This window comes from Poecilia mexicana, unplaced genomic scaffold (genome assembly GCF_051168715.1).
Source record: "Poecilia mexicana isolate PSO_F unplaced genomic scaffold, ASM5116871v1 scaffold_2, whole genome shotgun sequence".
NCBI classification, from domain to species: domain Eukaryota; kingdom Metazoa; phylum Chordata; class Actinopteri; order Cyprinodontiformes; family Poeciliidae; genus Poecilia; species Poecilia mexicana.
The window spans coordinates 42,849,216-42,865,358 of record NW_028263371.1 but is presented as its reverse complement, the minus strand read 5'-3'; positions in this window follow the sequence as shown (position 1 = coordinate 42,865,358).

Here is a 16,143-nt window from a genome sequence, read left to right as displayed (position 1 = left end):
GGCAGAAGGACTGTATCTTCTTCTCATGGATTATTGGATATTACTTTGAGGAACCAATCGCGGACCTCTCCTTGGGCTGCCACCTTATCGTGGTGGAGGGGTTTGAGTGTCCCAATGATCCCAGGAGCTATGCTGTCTGGTGCTTTATGACCATGTTATGATCAGCCATGACAGAGTTCCTAGGTGAGGAACCAGACTAAGTGCAGCCTGAAGACCTTTTATGATGAGAAACAACATTGGATTTAGTGTTCCCTCACCCGGAGTAATGTCACCATGGCCTGACTCTGGACGTAGGCTTGGAGGTGGGGTATGATGTCAACCACCTGGTGGCCGGGCATTGACCCATGGAGCCCGGCCGGGCTCAGCCCGAAGAGAACATGTGGGTCCCACTTCCCTTGGGCTCACCATCTGTGAGATGGGCCAAAGGTGTCAGGTGCATTGTGTGATGTGCGGGAGCCGCGGATTTTTTTAGTAACCATTAATTTGGCAGACGGACTTTATCTTTCTGGCACAATCACAGGATTTAAGAACCTGTATCTTCTTCTTAAGGATTATTGGATTTTACTTTGAGGAACTAATCATGGACATCTTCAAGGACACAGATAGGGACAGGCATGCTGAAGATGCCTGATGGAAGTGATGTGCTAGTAACCTCTCCTTCCTAGTTTCAGGATTTTTTAAGGACCACACTTGGCAGAAGGACTATATTTGCTTCTCACGGATTATTGGATATTACTTTGAGGAACTGATCATGGACATCTTCAAGGACACAGATAGGGACAGGCATGCTGAAGATGCCTGATGGAAGTGATGTGCTGGTAACCTCTCCTTCCTTGTTTCGTTTTTTAAGGACCACACATTTGGCAGAAGGACTATATTTGCTTCTCACGGATTATTGGATTTTACTTTGAGGAATTATTCATGGACATCTTCAAGGACACAGATAGGGACAGGTATGATGAAGATGCCTGATGGAAGTGATGTGCTAGTAACCTCTCCTTCCTAGTTTCGGGATTTTTTAAGGACCACACATTTGGCAGAAGTACTGTATCTTCTTCTCACGGATTATTGGATTTTACTTTGAGGAACTATTCATGGACATCTTCAAGGACACAGATAGGGACAGGCATGCTGAAGATGCCTGATGGAAGTGATGTGCTAGTAACCTCTCCTTCCTAGTTTCGGGATTTTTTAAGGACCACACATTTGGCAGAAGGACTGTATCTTCTTCTCATGGATTATTGGATATTACTTTGAGGAACTAATCATGGACATCTACAAGGACACAGATAGGGACAGGCATGCTGAAGATGCCTGATGGAAGTGATGTGCTAGTAACCTCTCCTTCCTAGTTTCGGGATTTTTTAAGGACCACACATTTGGCAGAAGGACTGTATCTTCTTCTAATGGATTATTGGATATTACTTTCAGGAACTGATCATGGACATCTTCAAGGACACAGATAGGGACAGGCATGCTGAAGATGCCTGATGGAAGTGATGTGCTGGCCACCTCTCCTTCCTAGTTTCGGGATTTTTTAAGGACCACACATTTGGCAGAAGGACTGTATCTTCTTCTCATGGATTATTGGATATTACTTTGAGGAACTAATCATGGACATCTTCAAGGACACAGATAGGGACAGGCATGCTGAAGATGCCTGATGGAAGTGATGTGCTGGCCACCTCTCCTTCCTAGTTTCGGGATTTTTTAAGGACCACACTTGGCAGAAGGACTATATTTGCTTCTCACGGATTATTGGATATTACTTTGAGGAACTGATCATGGACATCTTCAAGGACACAGATAGGGACAGGCATGCTGAAGATGCCTGATGGAAGTGATGTGCTGGTAACCTCTCCTTCCTTGTTTCGTTTTTTAAGGACCACACATTTGGCAGAAGGACTATATTTGCTTCTCACGGATTATTGGATTTTACTTTGAGGAATTATTCATGGACATCTTCAAGGACACAGATAGGGACAGGTATGCTGAAGATGCCTGATGGAAGTGATGTGCTAGTAACCTCTCCTTCCTAGTTTCGGGATTTTTTAAGGACCACACATTTGGCAGAAGTACTGTATCTTCTTCTCACGGATTATTGGATTTTACTTTGAGGAACTATTCATGGACATCTTCAAGGACACAGATAGGGACAGGCATGCTGAAGATGCCTGATGGAAGTGATGTGCTAGTAACCTCTCCTTCCTAGTTTCGGGATTTTTTAAGGACCACACATTTGGCAGAAGGACTGTATCTTCTTCTCATGGATTATTGGATATTACTTTGAGGAACTAATCATGGACATCTACAAGGACACAGATAGGGACAGGCATGCTGAAGATGCCTGATGGAAGTGATGTGCTAGTAACCTCTCCTTCCTAGTTTCGGGATTTTTTAAGGACCACACATTTGGCAGAAGGACTGTATCTTCTTCTAATGGATTATTGGATATTACTTTCAGGAACTGATCATGGACATCTTCAAGGACACAGATAGGGACAGGCATGCTGAAGATGCCTGATGGAAGTGATGTGCTGGCCACCTCTCCTTCCTAGTTTCGGGATTTTTTAAGGACCACACATTTGGCAGAAGGACTGTATCTTCTTCTCATGGATTATTGGATATTACTTTGAGGAACTAATCATGGACATCTTCAAGGACACAGATAGGGACAGGCATGCTGAAGATGCCTGATGGAAGTGATGTGCTGGCCACCTCTCCTTCCTAGTTTCGGGATTTTTTAAGGACCACACATTTGGCAGAAGGACTGTATCTTCTTCTCATGGATTATTGGATCTTATTTTGAGGAACTAATCATGGACATCTTCAAGGACACAGGGACATGAATCCTGAAGATGCCTGATGGAAGTGATGTGCTGGTAACCTCTCCTTCCTTTTTTCGTTTTTTTATGGACCACACATTTGGCAGAAGGACTATATCTACTTCTCACGGATTATTGGATATTACTTTGAGGAACTAATCATGGACATCTTCAAGGACACAGATAGGGACAGGCATGCTGAAGATGCCTGATGGAAGTGATGTGCTAGTAACCTCTCCTTCCTTGTTTCGTTTTTTTAAGGACCACACATTTGGCAGAAGGACTGTATCTTCTTCTCATGGATTATTGGATATTACTTTGAGGAACCAATCGCGGACCTCTCCTTGGGCTGCCACCTTATCGTGGTGGAGGGGTTTGAGTGTCCCAATGATCCCAGGAGCTATGCTGTCTGGTGCTTTATGACCATGTTATGATCAGCCATGACAGAGTTCCTAGGTGAGGAACCAGACTAAGTGCAGCCTGAAGACCTTTTATGATGAGAAACAACATTGGATTTAGTGTTCCCTCACCCGGAGTAATGTCACCATGGCCTTACTCTGGACGTAGGCTTGGAGGTGGGGTATGATGTCAACCACCTGGTGGCCGGGCATTGACCCATGGAGCCCGGCCGGGCTCAGCCCGAAGAGAACATGTGGGTCCCACTTCCCTTGGGCTCACCATCTGTGAGATGGGCCAAAGGTGTCAGGTGCATTGTGTGATGTGCGGGAGCCGCGGATTTTTTTAGTAACCATTAATTTGGCAGACGGACTTTATCTTTCTGGCACAATCACAGGATTTAAGAACCTGTATCTTCTTCTTAAGGATTATTGGATTTTACTTTGAGGAACTAATCATGGACATCTTCAAGGACACAGATAGGGACAGGCATGCTGAAGATGCCTGATGGAAGTGATGTGCTAGTAACCTCTCCTTCCTAGTTTCGGGATTTTTTAAGGACCACACTTGGCAGAAGGACTATATTTGCTTCTCACGGATTATTGGATATTACTTTGAGGAACTAATCATGGACATCTTCAAGGACACAGATAGGGACAGGCATGCTGAAGATGCCTGATGGAAGTGATGTGCTGGTAACCTCTCCTTCCTTGTTTCGTTTTTTTAAGGACCACACATTTGGCAGAAGGACTATATTTGCATCTCACGGATTATTGGATTTTACTTTGAGGAATTATTCATGGACATCTTCAAGGACACAGATAGGGACAGGCATGCTGAAGATGCCTGATGGAAGTGATGTGCTAGTAACTTCTCCTTCCTAGTTTCGGGATTTTTTAAGGACCACACATTTGGCAGAAGGACTGTATTTGCTTCTCATGGATTATTGGATTTTACTTTGAGGAACTATTCATGGACATCTTCAAGGACACAGATAGGGACAGGCATGCTGAAGATGCCTGATGGAAGTGATGTGCTAGTAACCTCTCCTTCCTACTTTCGGGATTTTTTAAGGACCACACATTTGGCAGAAGGACTGTATCTTCTTCTCATGGATTATTGGATATTATTTTGAGGAACTAATCATGGACATCTTCAAGGACACAGGGACATGAATCCTGAAGATGCCTGATGGAAGTGATGTGCTAGTAACCTCTCCTTCCTAGCTTCGTTTTTTTAAGGACCACACATTTGGCAGAAGGACTGTATCTTCTTCTCATGGATTATTGGATATTACGTTGAGGAACTAATCATGGACATCTTCAAGGACACAGATAGGGACAGGCATGCTGAAGATGCCTGATGGAAGTGATGTGCTGGTAACCTCTCCTTCCTTGTTTGGTTTTTTTAAGGACCACACATTTGGCAGAAGGACTGTATTTGCTTCTCACGGATTATTGGATTTTACTTTGAGGAACTATTCATGGACATCTTCAAGAACACAGATAGGGACAGGCATGCTGAAGATGCCTGATGGAAGTGATGTGCTGGTAACCTCTCCTTCCTTGTTTCGTTTTTTTAAGGACCACACATTTGGCCAAAGGACTATATTTGCTTCTCACGGATTATTGGATATTACTTTGAGGAACTAATCATGGACATCTTCAAGGACACAGATAGGGACAGGCATGCTGAAGATGCCTGATGGAAGTGATGTGCTGGTAACCTCTCCTTCCTTGTTTCGTTTTTTTAAGGACCACACATTTGGCAGAATGACTATATTTGCTTCTCACGGATTATTGGATATTACTTTGAGGAACTAATCATGGACATCTTCAAGGACACAGATAGGGACAGGCATGCTGAAGATGCCTGATGGAAGTGATGTGCTGGTAACCTCTCCTTCCTTGTTTCGTTTTTTTAAGGACCACACATTTGGCAGAAGGACTGTATTTGCTTCTCACGGATTATTGGATTTTACTTTGAGGAACTATTCATGGACATCTTCAAGGACACAGATAGGGACAGGCATGCTGAAGATGCCTGATGGAAGCGATGTGCTAGTAACCTCTCCTTCCTAGTTTCAGGATTTTTTAAGGACCAGACTTTTGGCAGAAGGACTGTATCTTCTTCTCATGGATTATTGGATATTACTTTGAGGAACTAATCATGGACATCTTCAAGGACACAGATAGGGACAGGCATGCTGAAGATGCCTGATGGAAGTGATGTGCTAGTAACCTCTCCTTCCTAGTTTCGTTTTTTTAAGGACCACACATTTGGCAGAAGGACTGTATCTTCTTCTCATGGATTATTGGATATTACTTTGAGGAACCAATCGCGGACCTCTCCTTGGGCTGCCACCTTATCGTGGTGGAGGGGTTTGAGTGTCCCAATGATCCCAGGAGCTATGCTGTCTGGTGCTTTATGACCATGTTATGATCAGCCATGACAGAGTTCCTAGGTGAGGAACCAGACTAAGTGCAGCCTGAAGACCTTTTATGATGAGAAACAACATTGGATTTAGTGTTCCCTCACCCGGAGTAATGTCACCATGGCCTGACTCTGGACGTAGGCTTGGAGGTGGGGTATGATGTCAACCACCTGGTGGCCGGGCATTGACCCATGGAGCCCGGCCGGGCTCAGCCCGAAGAGAACATGTGGGTCCCACTTCCCTTGGGCTCACCATCTGTGAGATGGGCCAAAGGTGTCAGGTGCATTGTGTGATGTGCGGGAGCCGCGGATTTTTTTAGTAACCATTAATTTGGCAGACGGACTTTATCTTTCTGGCACAATCACAGGATTTAAGAACCTGTATCTTCTTCTTAAGGATTATTGGATTTTACTTTGAGGAACTAATCATGGACATCTTCAAGGACACAGATAGGGACAGGCATGCTGAAGATGCCTGATGGAAGTGATGTGCTGGTAACCTCTCCTTCCTTGTTTCGTTTTTTTAAGGACCACACATTTGGCAGAAGGACTATATTTGCTTCTCACGGATTATTGGATTTTACTTTGAGGAACTAATCATGGACATCTTCAAGGACACAGATAGGGACAGGAATGCTGAAGATGCCTGATGGAAGTGATGTGCTGGTAACCTCTCCTTCCTAGTTTCGGGATTTTTTAAGGACCACACATTTGGCAGAAGGACTGTATCTTCTTCTCATGGATTATTGGATATTACTTTGAGGAACTAATCATGGACGTCTTCAAGGACACAGATAGGGACAGGCATGCTGAAGATGCCTGATGGAAGTGATGTGCTGGCCACCTCTCCTTCCTAGATTCGGGATTTTTTAAGGACCACACATTTGGCAGAAGGACTGTATCTTCTTCTCATGGATTATTGGATATTACGTTGAGGAACTAATCATGGACATCTTCAAGGACAGAGATAGGGACAGGCATGCTGAAGATGCCTGATGGAAGTGATGTGCTAGTAACTTCTCCTTCCTAGTTTCGGGATTTTTTAAGGACCACACATTTGGCAGAAGGACTGTATTTGCTTCTCATGGATTATTGGATATTACTTTGAGGAACTATTCATGGACATCTTCAAGGACACAGATAGGGACAGGCATGCTGAAGATGCCTGATGGAAGTGATGTGCTAGTAACCTCTCCTTCCTAGTTTCGGGATTTTTTAAGGACCACACATTTGGCAGAAGGACTGTATCTTCTTCTCATGGATTATTGGATATTATTTTGAGGAACTAATCATGAACATCTTCAAGGACACAGGGACATGAATCCTGAAGATGCCTGATGGAAGTGATGTGCTGGTAACCTCTCCTTCCTTGTTTCGTTTTTTTATGGACCACACATTTGGCAGAAGGACTATATCTGCTTCTCACGGACTATTGGATATTACTTTGAGGAACTAATCATGGACATCTTCAAGGACACAGATAGGGACAGGCATGCTGAAGATGCCTGATGGAAGTGATGTGCTAGTAACCTCTCCTTCCTTGTTTCGGGATTTTTTAAGGACCACACATTTGGCAGAAGGACTGTATCTTCTTCTCATGGATTATTGGATATTACTTTGAGGAACCAATCGCGGACCTCTTCTTGGGCTGCCACCTTATCGTGGTGGAGGGGTTTGAGTGTCCCAATGATCCCAGGAGCTATGCTGTCTGGTGCTTTATGACCATGTTATGATCAGCCATGACAGAGTTCCTAGGTGAGGAACCAGACTAAGTGCAGCCTGAAGACCTTTTATGATGAGAAACAACATTGGATTTAGTGTTCCCTCACCCGGAGTAATGTCACCATGGCCTGACTCTGGACGTAGGCTTGGAGGTGGGGTATGATGTCAACCACCTGGTGGCCGGGCATTGACCCATGGAGCCCGGCCGGGCTCAGCCCGAAGAGAACATGTGGGTCCCACTTCCCTTGGGCTCACCATCTGTGAGATGGGCCAAAGGTGTCAGGTGCATTGTGTGATGTGCGGGAGCCGCGGATTTTTTTAGTAACCATTAATTTGGCAGACGGACTTTATCTTTCTGGCACAATCACAGGATTTAAGAACCTGTATCTTCTTCTTAAGGATTATTGGATTTTACTTTGAGGAACTAATCATGGACATCTTCAAGGACACAGATAGGGACAGGCATGCTGAAGATGCTTGATGGAAGTGATGTGCTAGTAACCTCTCCTTCCTAGTTTCAGGATTTTTTAAGGACCACACTTGGCAGAAGGACTATATTTGCTTCTCACGGATTATTGGATATTACTTTGAGGAACTGATCATGGACATCTTCAAGGACACAGATAGGGACAGGCATGCTGAAGATGCCTGATGGAAGTGATGTGCTGGTAACCTCTCCTTCCTTGTTTCGTTTTTTTAAGGACCACACATTTGGCAGAAGGACTATATTTGCTTCTCACGGATTATTGGATTTTACTTTGAGGAATTATTCATGGACATCTTCAAGGACACAGATAGGGACAGGTATGCTGAAGATGCCTGATGGAAGTGATGTGCTAGTAACCTCTCCTTCCTAGTTTCGGGATTTTTTAAGGACCACACATTTGGCAGAAGTACTGTATCTTCTTCTCACGGATTATTGGATTTTACTTTGAGGAACTATTCATGGACATCTTCAAGGACACAGATAGGGACAGGCATGCTGAAGATGCCTGATGGAAGTGATGTGCTAGTAACCTCTCCTTCCTAGTTTCGGGATTTTTTAAGGACCACACATTTGGCAGAAGGACTGTATCTTCTTCTCATGGATTATTGGATATTACTTTGAGGAACTAATCATGGACATCTACAAGGACACAGATAGGGACAGGCATGCTGAAGATGCCTGATGGAAGTGATGTGCTAGTAACCTCTCCTTCCTAGTTTCGGGATTTTTTAAGGACCACACATTTGGCAGAAGGACTGTATCTTCTTCTAATGGATTATTGGATATTACTTTCAGGAACTGATCATGGACATCTTCAAGGACACAGATAGGGACAGGCATGCTGAAGATGCCTGATGGAAGTGATGTGCTGGCCACCTCTCCTTCCTAGTTTCGGGATTCTTTAAGGACCACACATTTGGCAGAAGGACTGTATCTTCTTCTCATGGATTATTGGATATTACTTTGAGGAACTAATCATGGACATCTTCAAGGACACAGATAGGGACAGGCATGCTGAAGATGCCTGATGGAAGTGATGTGCTGGCCACCTCTCCTTCCTAGTTTCGGGATTCTTTAAGGACCACACATTTGGCAGAAGGACTGTATCTTCTTCTCATGGATTATTGGATATTACTTTGAGGAACTAATCATGGACATCTTCAAGGACACAGATAGGGACAGGCATGCTGAAGATGCCTGATGGAAGTGATGTGCTGGCCACCTCTCCTTCCTAGTTTCGGGATTTTTTAAGGACCACACATTTGGCAGAAGGACTGTATCTTCTTCTCATGGATTATTGGATCTTATTTTGAGGAACTAATCATGGACATCTTCAAGGACACAGGGACATGAATCCTGAAGATGCCTGATGGAAGTGATGTGCTGGTAACCTCTCCTTCCTTTTTTCGTTTTTTTATGGACCACACATTTGGCAGAAGGACTATATCTACTTCTCACGGATTATTGGATATTACTTTGAGGAACTAATCATGGACATCTTCAAGGACACAGATAGGGACAGGCATGCTGAAGATGCCTGATGGAAGTGATGTGCTAGTAACCTCTCCTTCCTTGTTTCGTTTTTTTAAGGACCACACATTTGGCAGAAGGACTGTATCTTCTTCTCATGGATTATTGGATATTACTTTGAGGAACCAATCGCGGACCTCTCCTTGGGCTGCCACCTTATCGTGGTGGAGGGGTTTGAGTGTCCCAATGATCCCAGGAGCTATGCTGTCTGGTGCTTTATGACCATGTTATGATCAGCCATGACAGAGTTCCTAGGTGAGGAACCAGACTAAGTGCAGCCTGAAGACCTTTTATGATGAGAAACAACATTGGATTTAGTGTTCCCTCACCCGGAGTAATGTCACCATGGCCTTACTCTGGACGTAGGCTTGGAGGTGGGGTATGATGTCAACCACCTGGTGGCCGGGCATTGACCCATGGAGCCCGGCCGGGCTCAGCCCGAAGAGAACATGTGGGTCCCACTTCCCTTGGGCTCACCATCTGTGAGATGGGCCAAAGGTGTCAGGTGCATTGTGTGATGTGCGGGAGCCGCGGATTTTTTTAGTAACCATTAATTTGGCAGACGGACTTTATCTTTCTGGCACAATCACAGGATTTAAGAACCTGTATCTTCTTCTTAAGGATTATTGGATTTTACTTTGAGGAACTAATCATGGACATCTTCAAGGACACAGATAGGGACAGGCATGCTGAAGATGCCTGATGGAAGTGATGTGCTAGTAACCTCTCCTTCCTAGTTTCGGGATTTTTTAAGGACCACACTTGGCAGAAGGACTATATTTGCTTCTCACGGATTATTGGATATTACTTTGAGGAACTAATCATGGACATCTTCAAGGACACAGATAGGGACAGGCATGCTGAAGATGCCTGATGGAAGTGATGTGCTGGTAACCTCTCCTTCCTTGTTTCGTTTTTTTAAGGACCACACATTTGGCAGAAGGACTATATTTGCTTCTCACGGATTATTGGATTTTACTTTGAGGAATTATTCATGGACATCTTCAAGGACACAGATAGGGACAGGCATGATGAAGATGCCTGATGGAAGTGATGTGCTGGTAACCTCTCCTTCCTTGTTTCGTTTTTTTAAGAACCACACATTTGGCCAAAGGACTATATTTGCTTCTCATGGATTATTGGATTTTACTTTGAGGAACTATTCATGGACATCTTCAAGGACACAGATAGGGACAGGCATGCTGAAGATGCCTGATGGAAGTGATGTGCTAGTAACCTCTCCTTCCTAGTTTCGGGATTTTTTAAGGACCACACATTTGGCAGAAGGACTGTATCTTCTTCTCATGGATTATTGGATATTACTTTGAGGAACTAATAATGGACATCTTCAAGGACACAGATAGGGACAGGCATGCTGAAGATGCCTGATGGAAGTGATGTGCTGGTAACTTCTCCTTCCTTGTTTCGTTTTTTTAAGGACCACACATTTGGCAGAAGGACTGTATTTGCTTCTCACGGATTATTGAATTTTACTTTGAGGAACTATTCATGGACATCTTCAAGGACACAGATAGGGACAGGCATGCTGAAGATGCCTGATGGAAGTGATGTGCTAGTAACCTCTACTTCCTAGTTTCGGGATTTTTTAAGGACCACACATTTGGCAGAAGGACTGTATCTTCTTCTCATGGATTATTGGATATTACTTTGAGGAACTAATCATGGACATCTTCAAGGACACAGATAGGGAAGGGAATGCTGAAGATGCCTGATGGAAGTGATGTGCTGGTAACCTCTCCTTCCTAGTTTCGGGATTTTTTAAGGACCACACATTTGGCAGAAGGACTGTATCTTCTTCTCATGGATTATTGGATGTTATTTTGAGGACCTAATCATGGGCATCTTCAAGGACACTGATAGGGATAGGCATGCTGAAGATGCCTGATGGAAGTGATGTGCTAGTAACCTCTCCTTCCTAGTTTCGGGATTTTTTAAGGACCACACATTTGGCAGAAGGACTGTATCTTCTTCTCATGGATTATTGGATATTACTTTGAGGAACTAATCATGGACATCTTCAAGGACACAGATAGGGACAGGCATGCTGAAGATGCCTGATGGAAGTGATGTGCTGGTAACCTCTCCTTCCTTGTTTCATTTTTTTAAGGACCACATTTGGCAGAAGGACTGTATCTTCTTCTACAGATTATTGGACATTACTCTGAGGAACTAATCATGGACATCTTCAAGGACGCAAATAGTGACAGGCATGCTGAAGATGCCTGATGGGAGTGATGTGCTGGTAACCTCTCCTTCCTAGTTTCGGGGTTTTTTAAGGACCACACATTTGGCAGAAGGACTGTATCTTCTTCTCTTGGATTATTGGATATGACTTTGAGGAACCAATCGCGGACCTCTCCTAGGGCTGCCACCTTATCGTGGTGGAGGGGTTTGAGTGTCCCAATGATCCCAGGAGCTATGCTGTCTGGTGCTTTATGACCATGCTATTCTGTGCTGGTAACCTTTCCTTCTTAGTTTATGATTTTTGCTCATTCTTATAGATATATAAGATGTATATTGTGAAAATGGAATTAAGTTATTAAGACCCAGGAAAGTCATCCTGATATCACTCTCTCCAGCAACACTCCCTGTCATTAATTTCACCTTATATATAATATGTTTTTATTCAGTCAAGATAAGTCTCTTATTTCTACTTTATTTTTTATTCTTTTTTTTAAAAAAAATAGACTTGTTTGCAGATATATGTGAAGCTCAGTAAATGTGAACATACTTGGACAGTTCAATAATTTTAATAATTTGTGTAAAAAGTTAAATTCATCGTCATTACACACAGAATGGTATTTTTAAGCTTTTTTAATAATAAGTTTTATTATTATGGCTACAGCAAAGAAGATTTTGAAAATTTAATTTCTCAACAATGAAGACCTTCGGAAGTTTAATCAAAAATATTATTAGGGGCCGTTTAGGACCAAAACTATGTTTTGTCTCTCACGCACTACTAAAAACTCACACACACAGAAAACACAAAAATTGCACATGTACACTACTTAATATCACACACGCATACATTTTTTCTCTCACATGCATGAACACAAAACACAAAAATTGTGCATACACATTACTAAAATATCACACACACATACAATTTTTTTTTCTCACATGACTAAGACTGCACATAAAAACTAATAAAATATAGACTCATTGTTTTTGTTTCTGAGACTCAGTTTTGTATGTGTAAGAGATATGTTTTGTATGCGAGACATTTTTGTGTGAGAGGGACTCATTTGTTTGCATGTGTGAGAGAATTTTTTTGGATGTGTGAGAGGGACTCAGTTTTTCTATGTGTGACAGTTTTCACGGAATAGGCGGTGCATAATTTGGAGATCAGATCGCACATGCGTTGACACCACAGTGAAGTTAGGTTCAAGTTGGATATTGGAGCTCCAAGGCATAAGCGGCAGTTAGCTCAAGGTTAATCCAATTTATGAACGCTAATTTCGGCCAGCTATTCTATACCACTCCCTCCTCAATCACTTGGAGGTTCAGTAGGGCTGCTTACTCCGGTTCTAACGCCGGCTATAACTAGGGTTGCCACCTTTCAGAAATCAAAATAAGGGACACCCACCACGGCGCGTCATCCTACTCACATGGGGTGGGGTACAGCGGTGTTTTTTGTCTTTCATGCAGGTTGGTTAGAGTACCCCAAAATTGTACTCCAATCAGAGTAACTGATCTGATTTAATATTCAAAATGTATCCTCAGACAGCCAAAATTATAAAAGTTATCTGAACATTCTGATATTTTACAGAGTATTACCAAAAAATATTTATATAAATAAGGAGTTAGGTTTGGAGGCTGGTTCTAGACCAAATTACCACAGGGGCCAGGGTAGTCAGTGTTTTTCCATGGCAACACTTGAAAAATAATGAAACAAAAAAAAAAAAGAATGAAAAAAAAAAAAAACCCAGAGCAATATTTTATCATTTAATAAATGAGTACGCCAACGGCTAAATAGTATAACTTATTTGGTACGCCGTTGGCCGTCCCTGGGCTGCAGGTCTACTGTCTGGTGCACAAATGACCACTTAACAATGAATTCATAAAATATATAAACATTTCAAAATGAAACATACAGAAAGCCCTTTTAAAGTAGGAAGTATTTATGTATTTACTGTTAATCTAATGTATGATTTGTTCTTTTAATGATCATTTGTATTATTTTGGGTGATATTATACATTAAATAAGCAAATAATCAAACCAATATAGTCGACTAAAAGCACAATAAGAAACTTAATCATAGCAAAATGTTACCATATCAGGGTCTGCTGTGTTCCTCTCCTGATTTTGTCTGGTATCACACTGCGCCACGATGGACACATTTTTTTTCTTAATTGCCTGTGTTCATCCTCACTAACAATATTCAGCCTGGGATTTGCGTCTTCCTTCTCACGTCTGTATCTTTACGAGAGGTTTTACTTCTAAGGACGGTGGAGAATCGTAGAGGATGTTTTAAAAAGACGCGGGTAGACAAGACAGCAGCTCACCGCAGCTGCGAATTGTCCGTCTCTAGGCAACCGTGACAACAGCGTCGGTCCGTATCTTTCTGGGGGTCGTTTAGTTCCAGTAACTAGAATTTAGCTGACCTTAATATTTCCTGTGTTTTATTTTGGTTATTATTGTCACAATAATATTGTGACACTATAGTGCTGATATGTGTGTGATAGGTGATATGTCTATCGGACATTTCTAGAAATACGGAACAAATCGTGTGCCGTCTCGGTTCAATACAGGACGCAACATTTAACAGCCAAATACGGGACGATTCCGTATTTTACGGGACGGGTGGCAACCCTAGCTATAATGCCGGTTATAAGGCCGCTTACTTAGAGCCCTAAGTGAACCTCCGAGCGCTTGAGGAGGGAGCGGTATAGAATGGCTGGCCGAAATTAGCGTTCATAAATCGTATTAACCTTGAGCTAAACGCCGCTCCAATATCCAACTTGAAGCTAACTTCACTGTGGTATCAAAGCATGCGCGATCTGATTTCCAAATTATGTTCCGCCTCTTCCGTGACGTGACAACTCTCATACAAAAAATGTCTGTCACACCATAGACATAATACAGTACGTAGACGCCTCATGGAGCGGGTCGGCCCGTTGCTGCGATACGTCACAGCGTCCGCCATGTTGAATGTGGAATATGTGCCAGTCAGGTAATACAAGTAAATGGACCGAACTTCAGAAAGTGCCATTCTACAAAGTATTTTAAATTAATACCTGTCATTGACATATTTTCTCACACACATTAATATATTTGGCAATCAAAGAAATGACCAAAGAGACAGAGTTTCTAACTTTTAATGTGATTATTTAATTGTTTTGGGGCATTTCTGAATAAAGAGCACAATGTTTTTATTAGATAGAAATTATTCTTATTTTTATATTGACGTTGATGAACAGACACACTATTACAGTGTTTTATTAAAGAATATATTAACATAATTCCATAATTGAAAGTACATTTAACATTTCAAGACAAGAAACTAATTATTTTCTTGTATTTATTTTTTATACATTGAGAAATCACTTGCGATTTATAAATCAGTCATTGTCAAACATTAAACTACATATTTTTCTTACTTTTTTTCCAGAGAAAAAATATTTATTACACTATGTCAAGACTGCTATTGACAGCAAAGAGTAAAAATAATTCGAACAGAGTAAATTATTTTTTATTTCATTACATAAGCTGTATTAATACACTAATACTTCAGATTGAGGTATTTAAAAATACACAAACAGTGAAAGAATAAAACATTTATTTATTATACTGGGAACACTGGCCACAGGCAGGGCTTCAGTCTGCTGGTGACAATGGGATAACTCCAATGACTTCTGAGACGTCCTGGTTCACAGGCTAAACCCAAGGATAAAAGAGAAATGATCCAAAAGTGAAATAGAAAATACAAATATTTTTCCTTCACATTCAGAAAAAGACATTTTCACCATGTTGGGCTCTGACTCGTAGCATCTTTATAGCTAGATACCGACATGATGAAGCTGAGCTGAGAAACAGAATGAAGAACAGCAGCTCCAGCTCTGATCGTGACTGATCTTTCCTCACAAAATGTGTATGTGTGTGATATTTTAGTCGTGCATATGTGCAATGTTTGTATTTTGTGTAAGCGTGAGAGACATGAATTGTATATGTGTGTGATATTTTAGTAGTGTGTATGCGCAATTTTTGTATTTTGTGTGTGTGTGTGTGTGTAAGAGTTTTTATTAGTGTGTGAGAGACAAAACATAGTTTTTGTCGTAAATGGCCCCTCATAAAACATATTTAACAGGCTACTTAAATATTACATAGTTACTTAAAAAACCATGCGAATGATATGCTGGCTTGACATTTGTCCAGCCATCAGTCGCTGATACTTCATAAGCCATAAAATGTAATTGCTGTAGAAGCTGGCTTTTCACACAGTGCTGTAGCCTTACTGAAAAGTTAGGTGGCAGGGAAAATTGCAGTACAAACAGAAGTTACCAACAGTGGTTACTGCAGCTTTAAACAAATTGTGAAGCAAAGCCCATTTAACAATTCAAGGGGTGATTTACAAGATGTGGACTGCAGGTGGAGTCAGAGGTTTAAGAGACGCTACACTACACAAAGACATATCCAAGACATGGATACTGTCTTAGTGTGTGCGAACCAAGTACTGCACCACTACATGGACCTCCTTTTATGCAAAATTACATTTATGCTAAAAACAT